Source organism: Carettochelys insculpta, chromosome 10 (assembly GCF_033958435.1).
Source record: "Carettochelys insculpta isolate YL-2023 chromosome 10, ASM3395843v1, whole genome shotgun sequence".
NCBI lineage: Eukaryota > Metazoa > Chordata > Testudines > Carettochelyidae > Carettochelys > Carettochelys insculpta.
The window spans coordinates 44,573,773-44,587,674 of record NC_134146.1 but is presented as its reverse complement, the minus strand read 5'-3'; positions in this window follow the sequence as shown (position 1 = coordinate 44,587,674).

Genomic DNA, 13,902 nt, shown 5'->3' with positions numbered 1-13,902 from the left:
ATTGTATCCATGGCGTGTTCTTTGTGGGTTCAGGGAGAAGTGCATGATGAAGGGACCAGCAAGAGGATGCAAGCTAGGATCAGAGCTAATGACACTGAGCAGGTCAAATAGTAATAGAGAGGGAGCCGTGCTAGTCTATATACTACCAAAACAAAAAGCAGTCAAGTAGCACTTTAAAGACTAGCAAAATAATTTATTAGGTGACCTTTCGTGGGACAGACCCACTTCTTCAGACCATAGCCAGACCAGAACAGACTCAATATTTAAGGCACAGAGAACCAAAACCAGTAATCAAGGAGGACAAATCAGAAAAAAATGATCAAGGTGAGCAAATCAGAGAGTGGAGGGGTGGGGGGAAAGGTCAAGAATTAGATTAAGCCAAGTATGCAGACGAGCCCCTATAGTGACTCAGAAAATTCCCATCCCAGTTCAAACCACGTTAATGTGCTGAATTTGAATATAAAAGACAGCTCGGCTGTTTCACTTTGAAAAGTGGTGCACAAATTTTGTTTTCAGTAACACGCATACTCTTAAGTCATTAACAGAATGGTTCACTCCATTAAAATGTTGACTAGCTGGTTTGTGGATCTGGAGTGTTTTGATGTCTGTTTTGTGCCCATTAACCCTTTGTCTAAGGGAGTTAGAAGTCTGTCCAATGTACAAAGCATCTGGGCATTGTTGGCACATGATGGCATATATGATGTTAGTTGAGGAGCATGAGAAAGTGCCCGTGATTCTGTGAGTAACCTGGTAAGGTCCAGTGATGGTATTTCCACAGAAGATATGTGGACAAAGCTGGCAGTGGGCTTTGTTGCAAGGAAAGGTTCCAGGACTGGTATTCCTGGGGTATAGACTGTGGCTGTTGGTGAGGATTCTCATAAGGTTGGGAGAACAGGCATGTCACCTAGGCCTTCTGGAGTGTGAAATCCTGATTAAGGATATGTTGTAGGTCTTTAATAATTCATTGCAGTGGTTTGAGTTGGGGGCTGTAGGTGATGACCAGTGGTGTTCTGTTCTTGGCTTTTTTGGGCCGATCTTGGAGTAGCTGGTCTCTGGGTATTCGTTTGGCCCTGTCGATTTGTTTTTTTACTTCTCCTGGTGGGTAATTCAGGTTTATGAATATTTGGTAAAGATCTTGTAGGTTTTGGTCTCTGTCAGTTGGATCAGAGCAAATGCAATTGTATCTAAGAGCTTGACTGTAAACAATGGATCTAGTTATGCGTGCAGGATGGAAGCAAGAAACATGCAGGTAAGTATAGCAATCAGTGAGTTTCCAGTAGAGTGTGGTACTGATCAGGCCATCCTTGATAAGTACTGTAGTGCCCAGGAAATATATCTCTTGCGTGGAGTAATCAAGACATAAATTGATGGTGGGATATAGATTGTTAAAGTCTCTGTGGAATTCTTCTAGAGTCTATACCATGGGTCCAAATCATAAAGATGTCATCAATGTATCTTAAGTAGAGGAGGGGTAATAGGGGACGAGAGCTGAGGAATCATTGTTCCAGGTCAGTCATAAATATATTAGCATATTGTGGGGCCATGCGGGTGCCTATAGCAGTTGCACTAATCTGGAGGTATAAATTGTCCCCAAATTGGAAATAATTGTGGGTGAGAACAAAGTTACAGAGGTCAGACACCAGACTGGCTGTGGTGACATCAGGGATCATATTCCTAATTGCTTGTAATCTGTCTTTATGTGGAATATTAGTGTACAGAGCCTCTACATCCATTGTGGCAAGGATGGTTGTATCAGGAACTTTTCCGATGTTTTGTAATTTCCTCAGGAAGTCGGTGGTATCTCGGAGATAGCTGGGAGTGTTGGTGACATAGGGTTTCAGGAGGGAGTCCACGTAACTGGATAGTCCGGTGGTGAGGGTGCCAATCCTCAGAATGATAGGGCGTCCAGGGTTTCCAGGTTTGTGGATTTTGGGAAGTAAATAGAATAATCCAGGCTGGGGCTCAGATGGTGTTTCTGAGTGAATAAGGTCCCGAGTAGCAGCAGGGAGTTCCTTAAGTAGTTGTTGTAATTTCCTTTGGAATTCCAAAGTGGGATCAGCGGACAGAGGTCTGTAAAATGTGGTGTTGGAGAGTTGTCTGGTTGTTCATAGTCTGACTTATTCATGATGACAACAGCACCCCCTTTGTCAGCTGGTTTGATTATGATGTCTGGGTTATTTTTGAGACTGTGGACAGCATGGCGTTTAGCATAGTTGAGATTGTCTCTCATTTGGTATTGTTTGTGTATAATGTCAGCCTGAACATGGTTGCAGAAGCATTGTATGTAGAAATCTAGACTTTCACTACAACCCTCAGGGGGAGTCCACATAGAGTTCTTCTTTACTTCAGGGCTCTGGGGGCATGGGTGAGGGAGTTTGGGATGCAGGTGGTATTCTCCTCAATCCTGCCTGTCAGTGGTAGGGGCCCAGGCAGAGACAGGTACATCCTAGAGGTGAATGCCTGGCCTTGAAGATGGTATCGCCAGGAAGGCTTTGGCTTCCTTGACCACAGGTTGCTATTCGAGGCAGGACTGCTAGGCAGAGATGGTGTTCACCTTTCGAGGAGGGGAAAGACCATATTTGGACACAGACTGGCTAACCTAGTGAGGAGGGCTTTAAACTAGGTTCGACGGGGGCAGGGGAGCAGAGCCCGCAAGTAAGTGGAGAACATGGAAACCTGGAAGATGGGTCAGAAATGGGAGGGAGCATGGGCAACAATGTCAGAGTAAAAAGAGGGTCAGGGCAAAACAGGGAGGCAAGATCAAATCAATATCTTAGATGCCTATATACAAATGCAAGAAGTATGGGTAATAAGCAGGAAGAACTGGAAGTGCTAATAAATAAATACAACTATGACATTGTTGGCATCATGGAAACTTGGTGGGACAATACATATGATTGGTATGTTGGTATTGAAGGGTACAGCCTGCTTAGGAAGGATAGACAGGGAAGAAAGGGGAAAGGTGTTGCCGTATATATTAAAAATGTACACACTTGGACTGAGGTGGAGATGGACGTAGGAGATGGATATGTTGAGAGCCTCTGGCTTAGACTAAGAAGGGTAAAAAACAAGGGCGATGTCCTGCTAGGAGTCTACTACAGGCTGCCTACTCAGGTGGAAGAGGTGGATGAGGCTTGTTTTAAACAACTAACCAAGTCATGCAGGGCCCCGGATTTGGTGGTGATGGGAGACTTCAACTATCCATATATATGTTGGGAAACTAATACAGTGGGGCGCAGACTATCCAGTAAGTTCTTGGATTGCACTGGAGACAATTTTTTATTCCAAAAGGTTGAAAAAGCTACTCGGGGGAAGCTGTTCTAGATTTGATTTTAACAAATAGGGACGAATTGGTAGAGAACTTGAAAGTGGAAGGCAGCTTGGATGAAAGTGATCATGAAATCATAGAGTTCACAATTCTAAGGAAGGGTAGAAGGGCAAACAGCAAAATAGAGATAATGAATTTCAGGAGGACAGATTCTGGTAAACTCAGAGAGCTGGAAGGTAAGGTCCCATGGGAAGCAAAACAGCTGAGGAGAGTCGGCAGTTTTTCAAGGGGACATTATTATGGGCCCAAAAGCAAACTATCCCGCTGCATAGGAAAGAGAGAAAATATGGCAAAAGACCACCTTGGCTTAACCAGGAGATCTTGCATGATCTCAAAATAAAAAAAGAATCATATAAAAATGGAACCATAGACAAATTACAAAGAATAAATATAGGCAAACAACACAAGAATACAGGAGCAAGATTAGAAAGGCTAAGGCACAAAATGAGCTTGAACTAGCTACAGGCATTAAGGGAAACAAGAAGGCTTTTTATAAATACATTAGAAACAAGAGGAAGACCAGGGACAAGGTAGGGCCATTGCTCAGTGAGGAGGGAGAAACAGTAACAGGGAACTTGGAAATGGCAGAGATGCTTAATGACTTCTTTGTTTTGGTCTTCACTGAGGAGTCTGATGAAGGAATGCCTAACATAGTGAATGCTGGTGGGAAAGGGGTAGGGTTAGAAGTTGAAATAAAAAAAGAATAAGTTAAAAATCACTTAGAAAAATTAGATGTCTGCAAGTCACCAGGGCCTGATGAAGTGCATCCTAGAATACTCAAGGAGCTGATAGAGGAGGAATCTGAGCCTTTATCTATCATCTCTGGAAAATCATGGGAGACAGGAGAGATTCCAGAAGACTGGAAAAGGGCAAATATAGTGCCCATCTATAAAAAGGGGAATAAGAATAACCCAGGAAACTACAAGCCAGCCGGCTTAACTTCTGTGCCAGGAAAGATAATGGAGCAGGTAATTAAAGAAATGATCTGCAAGCGCTTGGAAGGTGGTAAGGTGATAGGGAACAGCCAGCATGGATTTGTAAAGAACAAATCATGTCAAATGAATCTGATAGCTTTCTTGATAGGATAACGAGCCTCGTGGCTAGGGGAGAAGTGGTAGATGTGGTATACCTCGACTTTAGTACAGCATTTGATACGGTTTCACATGATATTCTTATAAAAAAAACTAGGCAAATAAAATTTAGATGAGGCTACCATAAGGTGGGTACATAATTGGCTGGATAACTGTACTCAGAGAGTAGTTCTTAAGGGTTCTCAATCCTGCTGGAAAAGTGTACTCTGGGGTTCTGCAGGGGTCTGTTTGAGGACTGGTTCTGTTCAATATCTTCATCAACAATTTAGATATTGGCATAGAAAGTACGCTTATTATGTTTGCAGATGATACCAAGCTGGGAGGGGTTGCAACTGCTTTGGAGGATAGGGTCATAATTCAAAATGATCTGTATAAATTGGAGAAATGGTCTGAGGTAAACAGGATGAAGTTTAATAAGGACAAATGCAATGTGCTCCACTTGGGAAGGAACAATCAGTTTCACACATACAGAATGGGGAGAGACTGTCTTGGAATGACTACAGCAGAAAGGGATCTGGGGGTTATAGTGGACCACAAGCTAAATATGAGTCAACAGTGTGATGCTATTGCAAAAAAAGCAAACATGAGTCTGGGATCCATTAACAGGTGTGTTGTGAACAAGACACGAGAAGTCATTCTTCTGCTCTACTCTGCTCTGGTTAAGCCTCAGCTGGAGTATTGTGTCCAGTTCTGGGCACCGCAGTTCAAGAAAGATGTGGAGAAATTTGAGAGGGTCCAGAAAAGAGCACCAAGAATGATTAAAGGTCTAGAGAATGTGACCTATGAAGAAAGGCTGAAAGAATTGGGCTTGTTTAGTTTGGAAAAGAGAAGTTTGAAGGGAGACATGATAGCAGTTTTCAGGTATCTAAAAGGGTATCATAAGGAGGAGGGAGAAAACTTGTTCTTTTTGGCCTCTGAGAATAGAACAAGAGGTAATGGACTTAAACTGCAGCAAGGGAGGTCTAGGTTGGAAATTAGGAAAAAGTTCCTGTCAGGGTGGTCAAACAGTGGAATAAATTGCCAAGGGAGGTTGTGCAATCTCCATCGCTGGAGATATTTAAGAACAGGTTAGATAGATGTCTATCAGGGATGGTTTAGCCAGTACTTGGTCCTGCCGTTAGGGCAGGGGGCTGGACTCGATGGCCTCTCAAGGTCCCTTCCAGTCCTAGCATTCCATGGTTCTATGATTCTATGAGATGCCTTCAACCTGATATTCGGCACAAATCCTCACAGAAAGACAATGCAAGCAGAAGTTATGTTAACTTTCTTGATGAACCCCTTGTGTGCTCATGAGACCTTTAATGGGATGTTCCCAAAGGCAGATGCCAGCTGGGGAGTTCTTGGCTGCACAGTTCCAGTGGAGCTTCAATGTCAGGTTGTGAGCACAAAATGGCAAGGGTTCAGAACCTAGGTGCAGCTCCAGGGTTTGCAGGTGGATGATATGTGAGGCTTGGAAGCAGGCTGGACCATGAATTTGTTCTCTGCAGGAGACAAATCCCTCACAGCCTCAATGGAAGAATTTGAAGGAAACGGTTGAGGACTCTGATGGGTTTCCTGTCTTCACGTGACTATTTTGATGAGGGATATGATCTGGACTCAAGTTATTTTTACCTTCTACTGCTGCTTGTTTAACTTTTTGCTTTTCATGCAGCTTGTATTTTAAGTTTGTTTTGTGATATCATTGTTACTATTAGGTTCATTGGCCAAGCAGTGTCAGAAATGCCAGAAACAGCCAGCACATCTGGGTGTCTCTAGCAAGTCAGGAAGTGGCAAATGATTTCACAGAATGCGGGGAGAAGTGAAAAATAGTTCCTAATTTGTTTTGCCTTGAGTTTCTCAACAGCCTGGTGAGTGAAGAAATCCAGCCCTTATTTCTTATATTAACTGCACTTATGTTTTAGCTCAGCAGTTCAGCCTGTATGTTTCTTTTAAAGATGTCTTATGGAGTTATGATAGTTTTTCAAACAGTTCTTTAAATAGCTATATGCAGACTCATAGGACCAGAAGAGACCTCAAAAGGTCATCTGGTCCAGTCCCCTGCACTCACAGCTGGACTAAATATTATCCAGCCCTCTGGTGGGCAACCTGAAGGCCACAGGTGGCCCACTGGGGCTCCATCCATGGCCTGCAGACCCCCATCTGCCCTCTCCCCCCAACACCTCTCACGCAGTGGGGCACTAGAGCCCCAAACTCCTCCTCTCCCGTCCCCACATTTTTGGATCACCACAAGTTCACTGATTCACAGTCTGTCCCTGCTACTCTTGCACCCCACCATAGATGCAATGCTACAAATCAGCTGTTCAGGCTCTGGGAGGGAGAAGAAGAAGTGGGGTTGGCGCATGAATCAGGTGATTCATGGTGCTCCAGAAGTGCTGGGAGAGAGAGGGAGGCATAGGAAGTGTGGGGCTCTAGTTCCCCAGTGCATGAGAGGCACATGGGGATGGTTGAGCAGACAGGAGGTCTGTGGGTTGCAGGTAGAACTCCAGTGGGCTGTGGGCTGCTGAGACGCATTGAAATGAAAGATGGTCATTCATGCAGCTCACTCACCTTTCTTGGTTGTCCATCTCTGATCTAAACCATTCCTCACTGGTGTTTGTTCAATCGGTTCTTAAAAATTTCCAGTGGTGGAAATTCCACAGACTCCCTAGGCAACTTATTCCAGTGCTTAACTAACCTGCCAGTTGGGAAGCTCTTCCTAATGTTCAACCTAAACCACCCACAGTCCAATTTAAGGCCATTTCTTCGTATCCTATCCTCAGAGATCAAAAAGAACAATTTTTCTCCTTCCTCCTTTTAACAACTTTTTATATGTTAGAAAATGATTATCCTTTTCCCTCTGTCTTCTAGACTAAAAATCCCATTTCCCCCACAATCTTCTCTCATTGGTTACGTGTCTTCAAATTTAAATAATTTTTGTGGACCCTCTCTGAATTTTCTTCAGTTTGTCCACATCTTTTGTGAAATGTGGTATTCAGAACTGGACACAATATATCAGCTGAGGCCTAATCAGCACACAGTAGAGCAGAAAAATTACTTCTCCTGTCTTGCTTACAACATACCTGGTAATACATCCCTGAATGATGTTTGCTTTTTTTGCAAGTGCTATGCTGGTGACTCATAGGTTGTTTATGGTCTACTAATATTCCCAGATTCCTTTCTGCCATACTCCTTCTTAGGTAGTCATTTGTCTTTTACTTTTTGTATGTGTGCAACTGATTGTTCCTTCCTTACCAGAGTACTTTGCATTTCCTCTTATTGAGTTTCATCCTATTCACTTCAGACCAGGATGAGATTCAAAAACTAAAAACTTTATAATCCTTAAAACAAATCATCAACATTAAATATCAAAATATAGAAAGTAAATGTCTTTAACATCAAACTCTAACAGTATCTTTTTTTAATTTTGTTTATCTGCACATTTCAGTTATTGATGGAAATATTTTTCATTGGTTGGTGTTCATTGTGAAATTGTTTACTGATAAAAATCTAGTCTTTCCAACACTGCTTACAGACTGTGATAAAGTCATTTCTTAATGTTCTCTTTAATCAGCTAAATAGACTTAGCTATCTAAATCTTTCACTGTAAGGCAGATTTTCGAGAACTCACATTATTCTCACTGTCCTAATTTCTTAATTAGTTGTATTTCTTGAAAAACAGCAGCATTTAAAGGAAAAGTGAATGGCTTTATGTATATATATTTAGTGTCTGCCTGCGCTATGTTTGTTCAAAAACTACTCCTAAAACTGTAAGAGATACAACCACAACATTTGGTATGCATCTTCCTCTTACCCTAACTTAAACCAAGGTCAGGGTTTGGTTGTTCCTGGACAGTAGGAAATGCCTGAAATCCTAGGATTTCCCAGAACATGGAAAGGGAGGGGGCAGAAGGAGGAGGAAGACAAAAAGGAGGGGCACAGACAGGATGGACATGATATTGAAAGTAGCACAAGGGGCCAAGCACCAAGAGACAAAACAGCAGAGCCTGCCACAAAGACTGGGTAAGTAGAACCTCTGCCCCAAACCCACAGGCTGCAGAGGGCAGGGGAGAAGAAGCCCCCAGACAGCTGCAGGTCACAGGAGGGAGTGCTGGAGGCCATGTAGGGGAGGTGCATGGGGGGCAGCTGGAGTGGGGGGGGTCAATCCCAGGAGCCTGCCCTCCCCAGACGACCTGCAGGCTGAGGGGACAGACCACCAAAACTTTCCCCCTGGCCTGATAGCCTGCATAATATGTAAGGCAGCTGGAGCGTAGATAGCCCCCAGACCCTGTTTCCCCACCCCAACAGCCTGGAGAAGGCAGCTGGAGGGAGACAGCCTGTAGGTTGCAGAGGCGTTGTTGGAGGGTGGGACTGCCTCCAAACCTGGCCCCCACTTCAACAGCCTGTAAGCTGCAGTGGGCACTGGAACTGGGGGGCAGCCCCTGGAGCCTGGCTCTCCACCCAGACAGCCTGCAGGCCACAAGAGGGCAGTTAAAAAGCGAAGCAAAGGTCGGTACCTCTGCTAATAAATAAATAAAGAGATGATCAACTCACTGAAAAATCTGTAAAGGTACAACAATTGTTTTCTGTGTGTACTTATCAATGTTTCAGAATGGTAATGTAGTATGACAGATCCCATCAAAGCATAGTTTCATCACATGACATGACTGGAAGCACTTGATACATGTGTTACAGATTAGATTGCGTGATTCAGATAAAATGCTAAAGAAAGTGTTGTGCAAATGTTCACCTCCCCAGACAGTGCAGCAGGAGAGACTCTGTCTCTTGACATATGGAAGCAGAGAATAGCCTGCCTTTTAATGAGGATGATGCAGACTGTTCTCCCTAGTGTGCTAGCTTCACTCCACAAATTACTGTGGAAGGCAGCAGGGCCATGGTTCTGTCTTCTCTACACTTCTTCCTCCCACTTCCAGATCATTTGCTTGGGAAATGGAAGGGGAAGAAAATATTTTACATCAAGGGCAACAATTTATGCTGGTTATGGAATAGGTGCCATATGAAGAGAGATTAAAAAGATTGAGACTTTTCAGCTTAGAAAAGAGGAGACTTGGGCGGGGGGTGGGGCAGAATATGATAAAGGTCTATAAAATCATGCCTGGTATGGAAAAAGTGATTAAGGAAAAGTTGTTGACTTGTTCCCATAACATAAGAACTAGGGATCACCAAATGAAATTAATGGGTAGAGGTCTAAAAGTAACCAAAGCAAGATTTTTTCCACCCAGTGCATGGTAGGCCTGTGGAACTCCTTGCCACAGGATGTAGTCAAGGCCAGGACTTTAACAGGGTTCAAAAAAGAAGTATATAAATTCATGGAGGTTAGATTCATCAATAGCTCTTAGTCAGGATGGATAGAAATGGTGACCTTAGCCCAGCAGTCTGCAACTGACATAGTGACAAGAGCATTTTCATTGCCAAATTCAATTACAAAATCAATACTTCAACAGCTGCAGTTCATGTGAATATAGACAGTCCTTAATAAAGAGCATCAAACCATACTTTTTGTCACCCCTATTTTAAGGACAGAACACATGATTTGTATCAGTTAGAAAGTTGTTACCCCCATCTCCAGGCTTTACCTGCCTTAACCCCCAAATCCACCCCCAACCCCAGGTTTAACCTCTTCAGCCCCAACCTTCCCCTCCCCTAGGTTTAAACCCTTCATCCTCAAACTGGCCCCAAACCTGTCCCTCTATCCCCAGGATTTACCTGCCTCAGCTGACGAGCTCCACGTGCTGCCTCTGCTCCTCCATGGCTCCGACCTTCCCTCTGCCGCCTCCTTCTCCGTGTGGCTGCACAGCTTTGGCAGGGGCAGGCTCAGCTGCCCCTCCCCCCAGCTTTCCAGCAGGCTGAGTTCCCCCACTTTGAGCCCTGCTGGCTTCCCCACTGTAGCGGCCGACTGCTCAGCAGCTCCAGAGGCTGCTGCCACTTAAACAAAAAAAAAAATTCCATTTTAACAGAGGGTTTTGTTCAAGTGGCGGCAGCCTCCAGAGCCACACGTGGAGCCAGTGGCAGCAGCGCTCGGAGCCGCAAATGGCTCCTTACAGAGTCGCATGTGGCTCCAGAGCCGCAGGTTGCTGACCCTTGCCCTAGCCTCTGTTTGTCAGAGGCTATAAATGGATGATAGGAGAGGGATCACTTGATGATCGCGTGTTCTATTTCCTCCCTCTGGGACAGCTGGCATTGGCTGCTGAAGCCAAGATTCGGGGCTAGATAGAGCTCCATGTCAGTCCTGTGACCCCAAGATGGGGCTGGAATTCCAGGGGAGGGTGGCTGCAGAGTAGTATACGAGCCTCTATCACATGAGCTAAAAGCCAAATGGTTAGTAGCTCAGGCTGGAGGGAAAACTTATTCTTCTCTCTGTAAGTGGTTTCACTCCTAGTAGATGGGACAGTGCACCACACCCAGAAGGTGTGTGAGGTTACATTGGTGTCACTGGTTCATGCAGTGTGTGGGTCAGAGAAAGGGAACACCCTCCAGTCAAAGGGACACAAACAGAGACAAGGACTCTACCAGGAGAGTGTGGGGACAGGGACCAGAATTTCTCTCCCAAGAAATATCTGCACTGGCAGCCACTGGCCAATGCAGTGGACTCTCAGCAGCTGAAAACTGAAAACATACAGTGGAGAATGAAAACCAGTTGTGCCTTTATACATAACTCTGCAGGATTCAGAGAATTAAAAGGCTCAGAGTGGCTCTCTGCATCTTTCCAGAATCTACAACAACTGAGCAGGAAGATCGGCCCAGATCCAGTGCACAATAGAGAGCTGTACTAGGCCTTCACATCAGCTAAATCAGAGCTATATAGGATGGTTTGACATTTTCACCCAGAAGCACAAGCATTCTACATGTCTCTCTGGTTCTCAGTGCTATCTAAATGCACATTAGCAGATTAGCCCATCAACAGCTCAGGAAGGCCCCATATTCAAATGATGAATTTCTGTCCTCAATGTGTCATGAATGGTCCAAAGCTGGGGTGGGGGGTGTGATCATTCACATCCCAGTGCCCCAGATGTACAATAATTGTTATTTTCAGCCATCATGTGCACAAGAGCATTCTATCATTCTGCCAGGTCTTTGTTACTGGTACCCGAACACAGTTTAAATACCAGTCCTAGATTTTTACCGGCTTTTGGGTATCTAGTTCCTCAAAAACCTCCACAAAGCAGCTGTACACTGTAAGGTATTTATAAATAATGAGGATGGAGCTATTCCAGGAACTATGCTTGGCTCAGAGGCCCAATGAAGGTGACAAATGAGGGCATTTCTACAACAGTGAGCTTTTTATTATATTAAAACAGTAGCATTGATGACACAAGCAAATGATGGACAAGTTCAGTGTAGGCCCACATACAGACACTCACGAGTGAAAAGCTCAGCAGAAAGAAAACTTAGACGTGGGGAATGTGCCATGACCTCTTGATTTAGCTACAGGCAGCCAGTTATGCCACCTTGTGTTAGAGATGGCTCCTGCACTATGGGGCAGGGTGGGATTCTGCCAAGAGAGAGCAGAGAATGTTGCCAAATACTCCAGCATAACAAGCTGGGAAAAAAACAGATGGATGACTCAGTATCTTTTATTGAAACAGCTTCCGGTGGTGAAGGAGACAAGTTCTGTGGAACTCAAACACTTGTCTCTTTCACTAACACAGGTGATCAAATAAAAGGTACTACCTTAGCCATGTACTGTCTCTCATATTGAGAGACCACAAGGGCTGCAGCACCACTGCCAACAAGTAGAACAGAAGACTGTTTTAAGTTCTGTGAGGACTTCTGCTAGAGCCTGTTGCTAGAGGCTCGTTTGAAGAGGAGTTAATCTATCATGTGCCCTGGCTCTCCAGTGTGTACTCCTCCCCAAGCCTGTGCTGCCTACTTATGGTGGTATGACTGGCTACCTATCATACAAGGATCTCCAGATAAAAAAGAGCCCATTTTAGAGTGTAAAAGCTGTCTGTTTTAATCACCAGATTGGTAAACTCAGTGTTGAGCTTATATATAGTTAGAGACAGGGAAGGTAGCACCATCAATAAAGGTCACCTGATGTTTCCCATTATAAGATCCTGTTTTCCCTTGCTTATAATTTTGCCAAACTTTAGCAATTTGAGCTGAAGCTTCCTACGACGGGTATCTGCTTCATGCTGAAATTTATGGAAAATTTCTGCCTAAACCATTCATATTTTTCCTATTAAAAAAAGCTAAGAAAAATACATTGTTTTTCTCTAGCTACGTCTACATGTGAATGCTACATCGAAATAGCTTATTTCGATGTAGCGACATCGAAATAAGCTATTTCGATGAATAACGTCTACACGTCCTCCAGGGCTGGTGCCGTCGACGTTCAACATCAACGTTGGGCAGCACTACATCAAAGTAGGGGCTGCAGGGGAGCGTCTACACACCAAAGCGGCCCACATCGAAATAAGGGTGCCAGGAACAGCTGCAGACAGGGTCACAGGGCGGACTCAACAGCAAGCCGCTCCCTTAAAGGGCCCCTCCCAGACACACTTGCACTAAACAGCACAAGATCCACAGAGCCGACAACTGGTTGCAGACCCTGTGCATGCAGCATGGATCCCCAGCTGCAGCAGCAGCAGCAGCAGCCAGAAGCCCTGGGCTAAGGGCTGCTGCACACGGTGACCATAGAGCCCCGCAGGGGCTGGAGAGAGCGTCTCTCAACCCCTCAGCTGATGGCCGCCATGGCGGACCCCACTATTTCGATGTTGCGGGACGCAGATCATCTACACATGCCCTACTTCAACGTTCAATTTTGAAGTAGAGCACTATTCCCATCTTCTCATGCGGATAGCGACTTCGACGTCTCGCCGCCTTATGTCGATTTCAACTTCGAAATAGCGCTCGCCACGTGTAGACGTGGCGGGCGCCATTTCAAAGTTGGCGCGGCTACTTTGAAGTAGCCGGCATGTGTAGACGCGGCTTCTATGTTAAAAAATTCTGGTGACCTTTTTGGTCCTGTTACTCTGAATAAGGCAGGAGTTCTGTGATCACATACTTAAACATCACCTCATAATCCATATACACAAAGGGCTGGTCTACACTACCACCTTCCTTCGAAGGAAGGATGGTAATTGGGGTGTTGGGAGTTTACTAATGAAGTGCTGCCGTGCATAGGCAGCACTTTATTAAGCAAATTCCCCCCCTCGGCAACTTCGAAGTACCGGCATGTGTCTAGCCTTGGCGCACCCCCTGTTAGTTTGAAGTGCTGAGGCAACTTTGAAGTCCCTTTACTCCTCAAAATTTGTAAGGGGACTTTGAAGTTGCCCCGGCACTTCGACGTACTGGGGGTTGCGCCACACCTAGACGCGTGTCAGTACTTTGAAGTTTAAAACTTCGGAGTTGCCGCGAGGGGGAATTTGCTTAATGAAGTGCTGCCTATGCACGGCAGCACTTCATTAGTAAACTCCCAACACTGTAATTACCATCCTTCCTTCGAAGGAAGGTGGTAGTGTAGACACAACCAAGGCGATGAAT